This window comes from Chanodichthys erythropterus, chromosome 20 (genome assembly GCF_024489055.1).
Source record: "Chanodichthys erythropterus isolate Z2021 chromosome 20, ASM2448905v1, whole genome shotgun sequence".
Lineage (NCBI taxonomy): Eukaryota > Metazoa > Chordata > Actinopteri > Cypriniformes > Xenocyprididae > Chanodichthys > Chanodichthys erythropterus.
This window is the reverse complement of record NC_090240.1, coordinates 5,444,133-5,457,263: the sequence shown is the minus strand read 5'-3', so window position 1 is coordinate 5,457,263 and position 13,131 is coordinate 5,444,133. Positions and strand designations below refer to the sequence as shown.

Sequence of the window (13,131 nt, the reverse complement as noted above, 5' to 3'; positions counted from 1 at the left end):
GTCCTACGCATTCCCTATTCTACTTACGGAAAAAATGGAACTGCGCTGCTTTCGTTCCATAAGTTGAATAGGGAATGCGTAGGACATACAGCGTAAGCTTTTTGAAGAATACGAAAGTGCGGTTTTGGAGGAACCACTTGGAAGGCAATCATTTGTTTATATGAAAATGTCCGATTGTTTCTTTAGATAAGACCCTTACTCCTCGTCTGGTATTGTTTAAAGCCCTTTGAAGCTGCACTGAAACTGTAATTTTGACCTTCAACAGTGGTGTCCATTGAAGTCCACTATAAGGAGAATAATCCTGGAATGTTTTCATCAAAAATCTTAATTTCTTTTCGACTGAAGAAAGAAGGACATGAACATCTTGGATGATGTGGGGGTGAGTAAATTATCAAGAAAATTTTATTTGAAAGTGAACTAATCCTTTAACTATATTTTGGGTTATTAAATAGTGAAAAAAGCATCAATACAATTTTCCCAGTTATACTTTTCTAGCTCAGTTCCATGTCTGCCGAAATTCAAAGATGTGCCAGCTCTGAATTTTTTACAAAAAGATTAAGGGTTTTAAGGACCCATCCCAACTAGTGACTCTAATATGGCATAGTATAATATGGCAAATATGTCACAACTGGACTTCAGAAACAGCCAAAGCGGTCATCATAAAGAGGTACTAGAGGAGACCACTGGTATGGACCTACAGAGAGAGAAGGGCTGACATTCCAGACATGCCCTTATTAAGAAAGCTACAGTGTCGCTAACACACTCTCTGTCCATCTCTCTCTCTCCCTCAGGAGATCTGTTGTGTCACCCACACCTCCGTCCATCCCCTCCCGCCCTCTTCTCTCCTTCCCTCTCGCTTACGAGCACCCCAGTCCAAAAAAGGTCTGAAGAACAGGGAAATCATAGGGGGTGGGAGTGGGAGTGAGGGTTGCCTGACCAATTTAGGCATCCACTAAGGCTCAGGAAACACACAGAGCTCCCCAAGGACAATACTGCTGTTTTAGGTGTACTGGGTTCATAACACAGCACTCCTGCAAGCCAGTGCTATCAAGACAATGGTTACTAGGCCTGAAACAATTCAGAACCTGACCGTGGAATCCAGGAGCGTATTAAAAATAATACAAAACAATAGCAAGTTGGTCATTCTGCAGTCTTGAATTGGGCATTTTCTTGCTTGTGTTTGGTGTGTATTGCTGATGAGTAAATATTGACCTTGGTTTCAGACATGTTGCCTTATCTGTGAGCTGACATCATGAAAAGGTCACCCACCGACACCAGCAGCGCCTGGCCTCTGAACAGACATCGGGTTACAGAATCAAGTGACAAACCAAAAGCATCCAACACTCTTGATGGATAACCAGTGTTCATTAAAGAAGCATCTTGTCTAAACCTTTAACCATCACATTGTGCTACTATAAACACTTTGAGGGTGGGTATATTTGTTTGAGCAAACTGTTCGCTGGGTGAATCTCATGAAAGCTCTAGAATATGTTGGCTTCGCTTTTCACCCCAAAATTACACTGACGTCATCTTGGTCACCGTGATTTTGCCAAGTTAAACATGTTCCTGGATCAACATTCCTGTCCGAAAATGTAGTCTTAACCATATCCCTACCACTAAACCTAAGCCTACCCATAAGTTATCCTTAAAATCAGATGTAAATGATGGGTGAGTAACACTGAAACTCTGGTTGTACACTGTAAAAAAATCAAAAGTTGAGAAAACGGCAGATTTTGATTTTTTATAGTGTAAGCCTAAAATTGACATAAACTTGTATCTCAAATCTGATTGGTTGACTGAAATGTTGATGTTGATCAAAGATGATAAAGATGTTCCAGGAACATGCTGTACTTGGTGAAATCAGGTTCACCTCGATTAAAATTCAATTAAAAAAAAAAATAAATAAATATTTTTCTCATTATTGTTATGCAAAAAATATGATTTTAATAAATAACTACTGTTATAGACATACACTATGACTCAAAAGTTTAGGATTTTTTTTATTTGTATTTTTTTTTATTCATTTTTATTAAATTTATCGAACATGACAATAAAGACATTTTAATTTTATAAAAGACTTCTATTTCAATTTTTTTATTTTTTTATTTTTATATTTGCTGTTCAGTTTAGTGAACGAGCCAATGCACGAGAATACATCAAAAGTGATGAAAACGAGCAAAGAAGTCAAGACATGAGCACTGTTATAATTTTACGTCATCTTACCTGAGCATTCCAATATTTAACATAACAACATGAGCCAACTGGAACGAAGAAAGTGATCAGTGTGATTGATATTCAAAACAGTAAGCAAGCACCACTTTGTTTATGGTTTGTATATCTGCAGTCGTAGTTTCGTTTTCCTTTTTTGAATGATGAATCTCGATACCTGCTGCTATAGACAGTTATTTGCTTACACGCAGACATCGCAGTGTAACAGGCCCCGCCCACGACTGGTGACACAATCTGCCCTGTTAGCTTAGCTCCTCCCCTGAGTCAGCTGTTTATCTCCTTGCCAGAGCCTTGTGGAAACACAAGAATGTTTATCACGTAGCTTAGACAATCTAAATGTTCTGTTGTTGTCTGTATCAATGAACACAGAATGTATTTTTCCATTCCACTGCTCTACTAGATGGACGTGTTTGACCATTGCGCTCGCATCTCACATCTTTTGCAGCGTCTTATGCAGGAAACAGCGTTCTAAAAATGCAGTGCTCAAGTTAAAAGAAGTTAAATTTTTTAAAAAACTCATCTCGACATCTAGCATTTTCCACTGGGAGAAAAAAAAATGCAGGGTCTGTCTAACGCATGTTTACATATAAAATAATGGAAAAACATTGCAAAAAAAGCGTTCTGTTGAAATAGCCCCATATTTTTTGGTTACTAAAAGTAGCTTGATGATTCAAAAGTAGCCTATTGGGCTCCATTGGGCAGCTGAATTCTCAATTGAATTTAGGGCTGTCAAACGATTAATCGCGATTAATCGCATAAAAAATAAAAGTTTGAGTTTGCCTAATATATGTGGGTGTACTGTGTGTAATTATTATGTATATATAAATACAAACACATTCATGTATATATTTGAGAAATATTTACAAGTATATGTATTTATATTTTTATATTATATATAAATAAAAATATTTTGTGCATAAATAACATATTTCTCTTAAGTATATACATTAATTTGTGTGTATTTATATATACATAATAATTACACACAGTACACACAGATATATTATGCAAACTCAAACTTTTATTTTGTATACGATTAATCGCGATTAATCATTTGACAGCCCTAATTGAATTTGTACGTCTGGGGGGTATTTTAGGGGTGTTGGAGCGCAGAAATCGTATGTACGGGGGTGGAAATCAACCTGCGGGAAAAAAAATGTACCTGCAGGAACAGCTTAAAAGTAGCCCAACTTGACAATACTCCTAGAGGAACGAGCCGAGGCACGAGCTGTAAAAAGGCACAGCCCACTTCTGGAAAGGGGGGTGGGGATCAGAAGCTCATTTGTATTTAAGGATACACAAACAAAAACATTATGACCCTTTAAAATATATTGTAATAGAAAACAGTTATTTTAAATTTTAATCATATTTCACAATACTGTTACTGTTTTGATCGTTCTGTCACTGTATTATTTATCAAGAAATATTTGGTGATCGTAAGAGACTTATTTCAAAAACATTTAAAATAGCTTCCTGAACGAAAAAAGTTTACACATCATAGTAACTGTTTTAACCTTAAACTATGCTGTGTTTTATATATATATTTAAATTATTTTATATAATAATATAATATATAACTGATTGATTGAGCTATTGGTATTCTGAGTTGTTTTTATGAATCAGAGCAAGACCTAACAGAGGCAAGATATTCTGAGCTATACTGCATCTCATGGTGCTAGATGGATAAAATTAATTTAGGGTCTGTTTACATGACATCGTTTTCAAATAAAAAAGCAAAACGTTTTATGCGTTTTGGCCGTTCATTTACACGACAATGGCATTTTAGGGTCCTGAAAACACAAATTTTGAAAACAGTACAGTGCAAGTGTACACTACAAAAATGCAATTTTGCATGTGTGTGTTACATATTCAGTCCATTGATCGCCATCTATAGACCTGGCATGAATAATACAGCGTTTTTAGTCATTTTCATGGTTTTGTGTGAATGGGGATCATTTTGACAACTTTGTCGGTTGTATGCGAAAAATGCAACGGAAAAAACCTTTCCATTTTTTTATTGTCGTGTAAACGTACCCTTCATGCAATTCACAAATTCAGTCTTGGTTTATCTGACAGGGGTTAAGCAGCACAGACAAGAGACTGTTCTCTTTGGAGACTTGGAAAAACAGCTGCAATGCTTGTCAACAGGGAAAAGGCCTTTGCTCATCAACAACTCTCCTCTTGCACGCTCCTCACCAACACACACACCCTTTCAGAAAGAACAACAGGGCAACAAGTAGACGAGCAGCTGCTGCCCTAGATCAGATTACAGATAAGGACGGCATTTTAAGGCATGGCCAAGTAATGCTGAACTCTCTGATGGTTTAAAATAATATATGAATCTAAATGCTGTTTCAACATGCGTTTAAGTGTTTTATTTCATCAGGCAACTTGACAAGATCCTACTAACACTGCCCTACATGGAGAATTGCTTTGCCTATTTTAGAGTATGATCTTCATAACTGTATAAACCAAAAGGCTTTGAGAAATACCTTACAAAACATCTCCAAAACTCTTTCAGGAACACATTTGTATCTAATCTGCACAACGTTCAAATATATTCATCACATCTTCTTGGATAATACAGTAAGCGGGACAGCTACTCCACTGACATGTCCAGAAAGCTGGCAGCCACTGTAAAGTACTTAACACACGCTAGGTCAAAGACTCTACATCGGACACAAAAAAGAGGATACAGACATGTTAAAAAGAGGGAAGATTGAAGTGCCACTCTCTTTCTTCCGTGGACCCAACCCATGTCAGACCTGTACAACCTGCTACTGCAGTTTTCTCAGAGCTTAAGGCAATCTCACCCCCCCCCCCCCCCATACACACACACACACACACACACACACACACACACACACACACACACACACGATGAGGAAATTAAGAAAAAAGTGGGTTGAATCCAAGGAACTAAAAGAATTTTCGAATTGTCATCTGTCAACTGAATGCACACGGCCTTCGCTTATCTGTCACTAAAAATCTTAAATGCAAAAATAAAACAGCATTTGTCTATGAAAAGAAAAAAAAAAACAGAAGCGATTTATAACAATGAACATAAAAATAACATTATTAACATTATTAATCTTTTATTTCACTCAAAATGGTAATCTTTTGGAAAGTATGGAAGTACAAGTTCTGTACGGAATTCATAAAATTTTTTAAGAATTCATATGATTTCACATGATTCGCTACCTTGTATGAATTCATACAAACTCTGTATAAAAAAATACAAAATCACCACCTCGTATACGTTTTCTCATGAGATCGAGTTGGACATATTTTCATTCTGCAGAGCAAAGGAAAGGGACTAAATTGAAAGAAACTGAGGTCTTTATTTTTAACGTTTTTGCCACTTTTACTGATATGGATAATAGAGAGAAGACAAGACATTATATGGCAAAGAAGAGGTGAATAGGAATGTTGCAAGCTGAATTTGAACTCCCATTTCCCACTTGAGCACCAAGGTTCAATATATCAGGGAACTAACCACTATGTAACCATTTTAATAAAGGTGCAAACACACTAAAGAAAGCTTCATTTTGAGGGAGTGGAAAGAGCAAAGGGACTACAGAAATGTAAATTCTAAAATCACAACTCTCTGGAATTATCATTGGTTTTCCTGTATGGAACATCAAATGTTACCATTTTTCTCAGCTTTTGGACGTATGACAGAACATCACAAATCCTTGCTTCTAAGTAGTGTTTTCTGCTGTAAACCCTAGCGTGCAGCCACCCTAAACCATCAATTATATTGCATGTTTACATATGAATTATAATGATCTCCAACGGGGCTTCCTCTCAGAGTCCCAGATGCTCTCTGTCCATCACCCAATTTCCTCTCCAGACATTCATACACCCTAGATCCTGACCAACATGCTTGTGGTTGCTAACATGTGGCCCATAGCATATGTAGCCATTCCATAGCATATCAACTCACGTGGCAACAGTTGCGGAAAGCCAATGAAACCAGACTTAAGTGAAATCACCATTGAGGAGAACCATCACAGATCTCATAAATAACTGAATAACATAACATAAATCAACTCACCTGATTTTAATAGAGTTTAATGCTAGCGTTGCTAAGCTAATTTGTACTAAACATACCTGAGAATAATAATAAATGTTTATTGTTTAATTATTATCTATTAAACTTATTAATAAATCTTTTTTTGGGTTCATTTTAAGCAAGCAATACAGTAACTTTTTAACAATAGTTGATTTAAATAAAACTACTTAGGCAAATGTTTAACCCAACTGCTGGGTTAAAGCAACCCATTCACTGGGTTTGTCCATTTTCAACCTAACTTGGGTTGTTTTTGACCCAGCATTTTTTAGAGTGTACATGCCTATGCTCACCTATAAACCTACAGCTCACCAAAAAAAAAATGAAAGTTAAGTCTTCATTTATTTCCTTATGTCATTCCAAACCCATAAGACTTCATCTAGGAAATACAAATGAAAAGATTTGGAATATTTTCAATGCACATACATAGAGCTCATGAAATAGTGGCTGTTTCATAATTCTAAGAATGCAAGGAACAGACTTGCATTCTCATGGAGACCGGTCTTGCCAGGCTAGTTGGAAAAACGAACTGTACGTCGTCCACTCGCAATGACTTCTGGGTATTCTGACGGTTCGATTCTCTCTCAAGTCTACACTTGATACATCTTCACTATCAAGAACACATCCGGGTACTTTCATGCATTCGCTGTACTTGCGTTCTTGAGTATTGGAATTGAACTTCGGCATTCGCATACTAAGAAATGGCCATATTAAACACAGAAACTCAACCGAACTTGCTGGATGTTTGAGAACCAATGAGCTTTGTTCTCGCAATGAGCTTTCGTGTTTATAAGATGAGCTCTCTATATGTGCATTGATCAATTGTAATGCAATATATGATTAAAAACCTACATTTCTCCATCATATAGATCATGTCTCTACAGAAGACTTGGATTAAACTGCTCAATTCATTAAAAATTATGAGAAAATACCTTCATTTGTTATTCTGAAGATGCGAGGGATTGTTTGGAATAACTCGAGGGTGAGTAAACAATGACACACTTTTATCCCTCTTAAACGCTGTCAAACGAGACACCTCACTAGATTTTAGTACAAAGCATCAGTCTTCTGTGGGAACCTCGAAAAACGCCGTCCAAATAGACCTTTACTCAGAAAACTGAACTTGAATTCTTCCATGATATGGCTAAGAAAACAATGCAGTTGTACACCGCATGAGGAAAGAATCCGTCACACATGTCTAAGTTCAGACTAAATCGACCAACACCAGATGATCAACAGGAAATTGAACCAAAGAGTGACAATTTTGAAGTCTGGATTTACAGACGAACCACACCTGACCTCCACGCCCCGGGTGCCGAGAGACACAAAAAAGGGTCAACCCTAAAATCTAGCCCTAAAGGAGGACAGCATTACTTGTGTTGATCAGTAGGTATACCGGTCTGAAGCACAAAGAACACACTGCAAGGCTATTTACAGCAGTGTGCTCACCAAACACACTTGTCATGTTTTGCAGGCCCTCTTGAAGCTCCACAGCAAGTGTTAAAGGGATAGTTCACTCAAAAATGTTGTCATCATTTACTCATGTTGTTCCAAACTTGTATGAGTTACTTCCTTCTGTTGAACACAAAAGAAGATATTTTTAAGAATGTTGGTACAGTTGACGGTAGCCATTATTTTCTTTCCTACTATGGAAGTCAATGGCTACCATCAACTTTCTGGTTAGCAACATTCTTAAAAATGTCTACTTTTGTGTTTGGGTGAACTATCCAGCTGGGTCATTCCATGTCAGCTCAACCAGAGGTCCCTGGCTCAATTTTTTTGATTTTGTTACTATTTTTTCTGTTGAAAGACAAACATAAATAGTGATGAAAACCAAAGTATTAAATGTCACAGATGTATATATACTGAGTAATCCACTATTTTGTAGAGGGGGTCAAAATGACAATTTTCACCTACGATTTAGAGCCAAATTAGAGGGGTGTAAAATGACTTTAGAAAGATGGCAGCATCATTATTTTATTTTTACACAGAGAATGGTAGGTCTATTAGTAAAATCTGTTGACTTTAGCAATCTTTGTTTCATTATATGCCAACAGTGACCGTTCAAAAATGGCAAAAAGCACTCCTTTTGTTTTTTTGTGTCAAGTTTGCATGCCTATAACTCAAGAAGTGTTATAGATATCTTAATATACTTTAGTATTCTGGTTCTTAACAAACTTTTATTGTGATATCTTCATTTTAAAGGCCCCCGATGTTACAATTCCAGTGATATGGAGATCTTAATGTGGCTCCATGAGTAAATTGTTAAATTGTTCACATTTTCAGTGGTCAAAAACCAAATGTGGGTTACTTTACATACAGCTGATACTTTTTATCTTTTAAACAGGAATATCTGAAGAACATATAATGTTGAAATTAGAAATATATCTCATGTTTTTCTATCAACCCAGTTGCATAGAACATGCCTGTCTGAGTGCCATAAATATTCCTTTTCCAAAGTTTGCATGCCTGTAACTCTAAAAGTATTCAAGATATCTTAATATCCTTCTAGATTCTCATTCTTCATAAACTTTCCTTTTCAAGGCCCTATATAGTTCGGTCCCATAGATATGAGGATCACAAAGCATGTTCAAATTGTTGAATTTAACCAATTTTCAGTGATCGAAAACAAAATGTAGTTCACTTTGCAAACAGCTGATACTTATTGCATTTTAAGAAGAAAATAAGTGCTTTTTGCAATTTTTGAACTGTCATCGTTGGCATATAATGAAACAAAGTTTGCTAAAATCAACAGATTTTACTAAAAGATCTACCAATCTCTGTGTGAAAATAAAATATTGATGCTTCCATCTTTCTAAAGTCATTTTACACCCTTGAAAATTGGCTCCAAATCTCAGGTGAAAATTTGCATTTAACCCCCTTCAACAAAATAGTGGATTACTCAGTAAACATTCATCTGTGATATTTAATATTTTGGCTATTTATACTTGTCTTTCAACAGAAAAAAAATATGAATAAAAATCAAAAATTTGAGCTGTGGAATTTTCCAAAATTTGTTTAGTTTGACATGGAATGACCCTGCTCTCATTGGGTTATATATTCAGAAAAATCCATAATATCATAATAATACTGTTCAGTGTTCTTGCTCAACAGATGTCAGAAGTAAAAAAAAAAATGACAAGACAATCATGAATATGTTATTTTTGTAATAATAATGATGAATATAATTGAATAAACCTGAAGGCAATTGTAAGGAATTTGGTAGCCGATCAATGAACGTCCATTAAAGTGCGAGAAGAGTTCATAATTCAACAAGGAAACTTCTGGATTTTTTTTCTTGGCACCACTGTTATAGTCTGTCACATTTGTTTCAAGAAATTCCCCTCTGATTGCTCACTGTAACCTTACTCGACCTGAAAAACCTGTTCAATCTCTGCACGGTAGAAACTGAGGGGGCGCGTTGAACTGACACGTGTGATGACTGGACCAAGATGCAAGGTATCTTAAAAGATTATTTCTGATGAATGGGATTATTACACTCCCTCTAACAGCTGAAACTGAATCATCGTAGAGACTGATCATTTTATGCACACAATGCCGAGCATAAGGCTTCAAGAGAGAGAGAGAAAAAAAACACTAAGCAGGAAGATTTTCATTTCGTCATGAACAGGCTGGGTTTTCTGAGTAATTCTTACAGGCTTAAAGCTCATTAACCTACATGAAACACAAAGACGCTGCCATATTACATGAATTATTTGACATACTACAACCATTTTTTTCTTGACACACATTTACGCATGTTCACTTTTGTAGTGAACATCTGCAATCAACACCTAAAAACAATGATTTAAACTTCTAGTTTATTGTTGAATCATAAACAGTCTTTTTCTGATGTACAGCTTCCCTCTATTAATAACTAAACTAAATTATGCATTTAAAGACAACATGGTTTTGGACACACAGCTTAGAACAGGTCATGTGGACAATTAGGCTACTAGACATTTTTTTTTTTACAAATATAAATGTGTATTTTGACATTTGTGTATTCATATATAAACAAATACATAAGAACTTAAAAATGTATTAAAATGAAGAGAAGATGATTGACACCATGGATAAAACACACATATTAGTCAGTTTAGTTAAAAAAACGAAAGCTGTATGAGCTCTATTGTCCTTTAGTTAATATTTAGAGATACAAACCATGAAACCATAAATATATGTGATTAAAATCATTTGCTCCACTGAATTAGAAGGCTACAAACTTTCTCATACTCATACCGTGCTCATATTCTACTGCTGCGTGTGTGTATTGAAATACCATTAATAAGTTTACATGTGTAAACCCACGTGTGTGAGCTTGCAATGCAACATCACTGAAGCTGCTCCGAAAAAATGCCAAAAATGAGAATGATGTAAAAACTGCAGCGCGAGCGCAATGACCGCATGAAACAAAGGAGCGCAATAAGAGTTTTGCACTTACCTTAAACTCAAACCTCTGCTCTGCTTGGCGCAAAAAAATGGGATTTCAAGCTCTATCTCATGAGCTCATTTACAAATACAAACCACGCTGATGTTTTTGAAGAATTATTTCTCCTGATTTGACAGTAAAGCTGGAATGTGAAGTATGACTTCGGTATGAAATCACGGCGAATCCGAGCGGAGCGCTGGAGGAGGAGTCATGGAGGAGGAGGGAGGCAAATCTCCACCCCACTCAAACTTCACGAGCAAATCTCACGCGTTGACATCCACCGTGTATGTGTGTGCGTGTGTCTCAAAACCTAGAATGCTACTTATCTAGACTGCATTTTCTGGGCATGACTGGCACTTTACTATACTGACTCAGCTAACTAATAATAATATTAATAATTCATTCTATTTTATTCTTGTTTACCAATTATTTGGGGCATTATAGGCGCATTACGGACATATAAATAGCGCAGTTTATTTGGTTTTATTTATTTTAGACTAACTAACTTGATAACAAACAGTATTTTGACCATGAACGACTTAAAGGAACAGTTCACCCGAAAATGAAAATTCTGTCATTATTTACTCACCCTTATATTTTTCCGAGCCTGTATGAGTTTCTTTCTTCTGTTGAAGACAAAAGAAGATATTTTGAAGAATGTTGGTAACGATAGCCATTGACGTCCATAATACTGTGGAAGTCAATGGCTACTGTCAACGGTCTGGTTCAACTGTCTTCAAAATATCTTCTTTTGTGTTCTCATAGATTCGGAACAACGTAAGGGTGAGAAAATGATAACAGAATATTATTTTTGGGTGAACTATCCTGTTAAGGAATGTTAAACTTTCTATGAATTTCATATTTATTAAATTTCAGGTAACACTTTACTGTAGGTCCCATCAGTTAATAATCTAACATGAGGAAAACATTTGTTACAGTATATATTTGTTAACATTAATAGATAAAAATACAACTGTTCATTGTTAGTTCATGTAGGTCAGTATTGTACAGTAAAGTATGTAAAGTTGTTTTTATTTACAATCACTTTCATGACACTGTATCATATCAAATTTAACCACACCTAATTTAAAGGTTTAGTTCACTTTAAAATGAAAATTACTCATCGTCAAGCCATCATATATGACTTTCTTCTTTCTGATGAACACAGTCAGTTATATTAAAGGTGCCCTAGAATTAAAAATTTAATTTACCTTGGCATAGTTAAATAAAAAGAGTTCAGTACATGGAAATGACATACAGTGAGTCTCAAACACCATTGTTTCCTCCTTCTTATATAAATCTCATTTGTTTAAAAGACCTCAGAATAACAGGCGAATCTCAACATAACACCGACTGTTATGTAACAGTCGGGATCATTAATATGTATGCCCCCAATATTTGCATATGCCAGCTCATGTTCAAGGCATTAGACAAGGGAATCATCAGACTAGGTAAGCAAGCAAGGACAATAGCAAAAAATGGCAGATGGAGCAATAATAACGGACATGATCCATGATATCATGATATTTTAAGTGATATTTGTAAATTGTCTTTCTAAATGTTTCTTTAGCATGTTGCTAATGTACTGTTTAATGTGGTTAAAGTTGCCATCGTTTCTTACTGTATTCACAGAGACTGTCCTTATTTTCATTTTTTAAACACTTGCAGTCTGTATAACTCATAAACACAACTTCATTCTTTATAAATCTCTCCAACAGTGTGTAATGTTAGCTTTAGCCACGGAGCACCATCAAACTCATTCAGAATCAAATGTAAACATCCAAATAAATACCATACTTACTTACTTAGACATGCTGCATGACGAACACTCTGTAAAGATCCATTTTGAGGGTTATATTAGCTGTGTGAACTTTTTTTATGCTGTTTAAAGCAAGCACGAACTCCGGGGGAGGGGAACACGAGAATTTAAAGGGGCCGCAGCCTGAATCGGCGCATATTTAATGATGCCCCAAAATAGGCAATTAAAAAAATGAATAAAAAAAATCTATGGGGTATTTGAGCTGAAACTTCACAGACACATTCAGGAGACACCTTAGACTTATATTACATCTTTAAAAAAGACGTTCTCAACACCTTTAATAAATATCCTGATGCATCCAAGCTTTATAATGGCAGTGAATGGGATTAACGAGTATGAAGCTCAAGAAAGTGCATCAATCCATCATAAACATACTTCACACGGCTCCAGGGGGTTAATAAAGGCCTTCTGAAGCGAAGCGATGCGTTTGTGTAAAAAAAATATCCATATTTTGACAAGTTCTAGCTTCCACCAGACCGACTTCTGTATTTAACTCACAAAAAAAAGCATAACTGATGTCATGTCAGTTAAACTTTTTTTCGTAAGATGAATATGGAAGGCATAGGAAGTAAATGTTTT

At 35.8% G+C, this 13,131-nt stretch overlaps 1 protein-coding gene across 3 annotated transcripts in view; it reads right to left on the bottom strand.

The window, feature by feature from the left end:
* tead3a (TEA domain family member 3 a) overlaps window positions 1–10,994 on the bottom strand; it is a 62,237-nt gene extending 51,243 nt beyond the window's left edge. For all 3 annotated transcript variants that reach the window (XM_067371809.1, XM_067371807.1, XM_067371808.1), the window contains exon 1: window positions 10,746–10,994. The gene's annotated coding sequence lies outside the window, so the exon portion shown is untranslated. The remainder of the gene's footprint in view (window positions 1–10,745) is intronic.
* Between the last annotated feature and the right edge of the window lie 2,137 nt (window positions 10,995–13,131).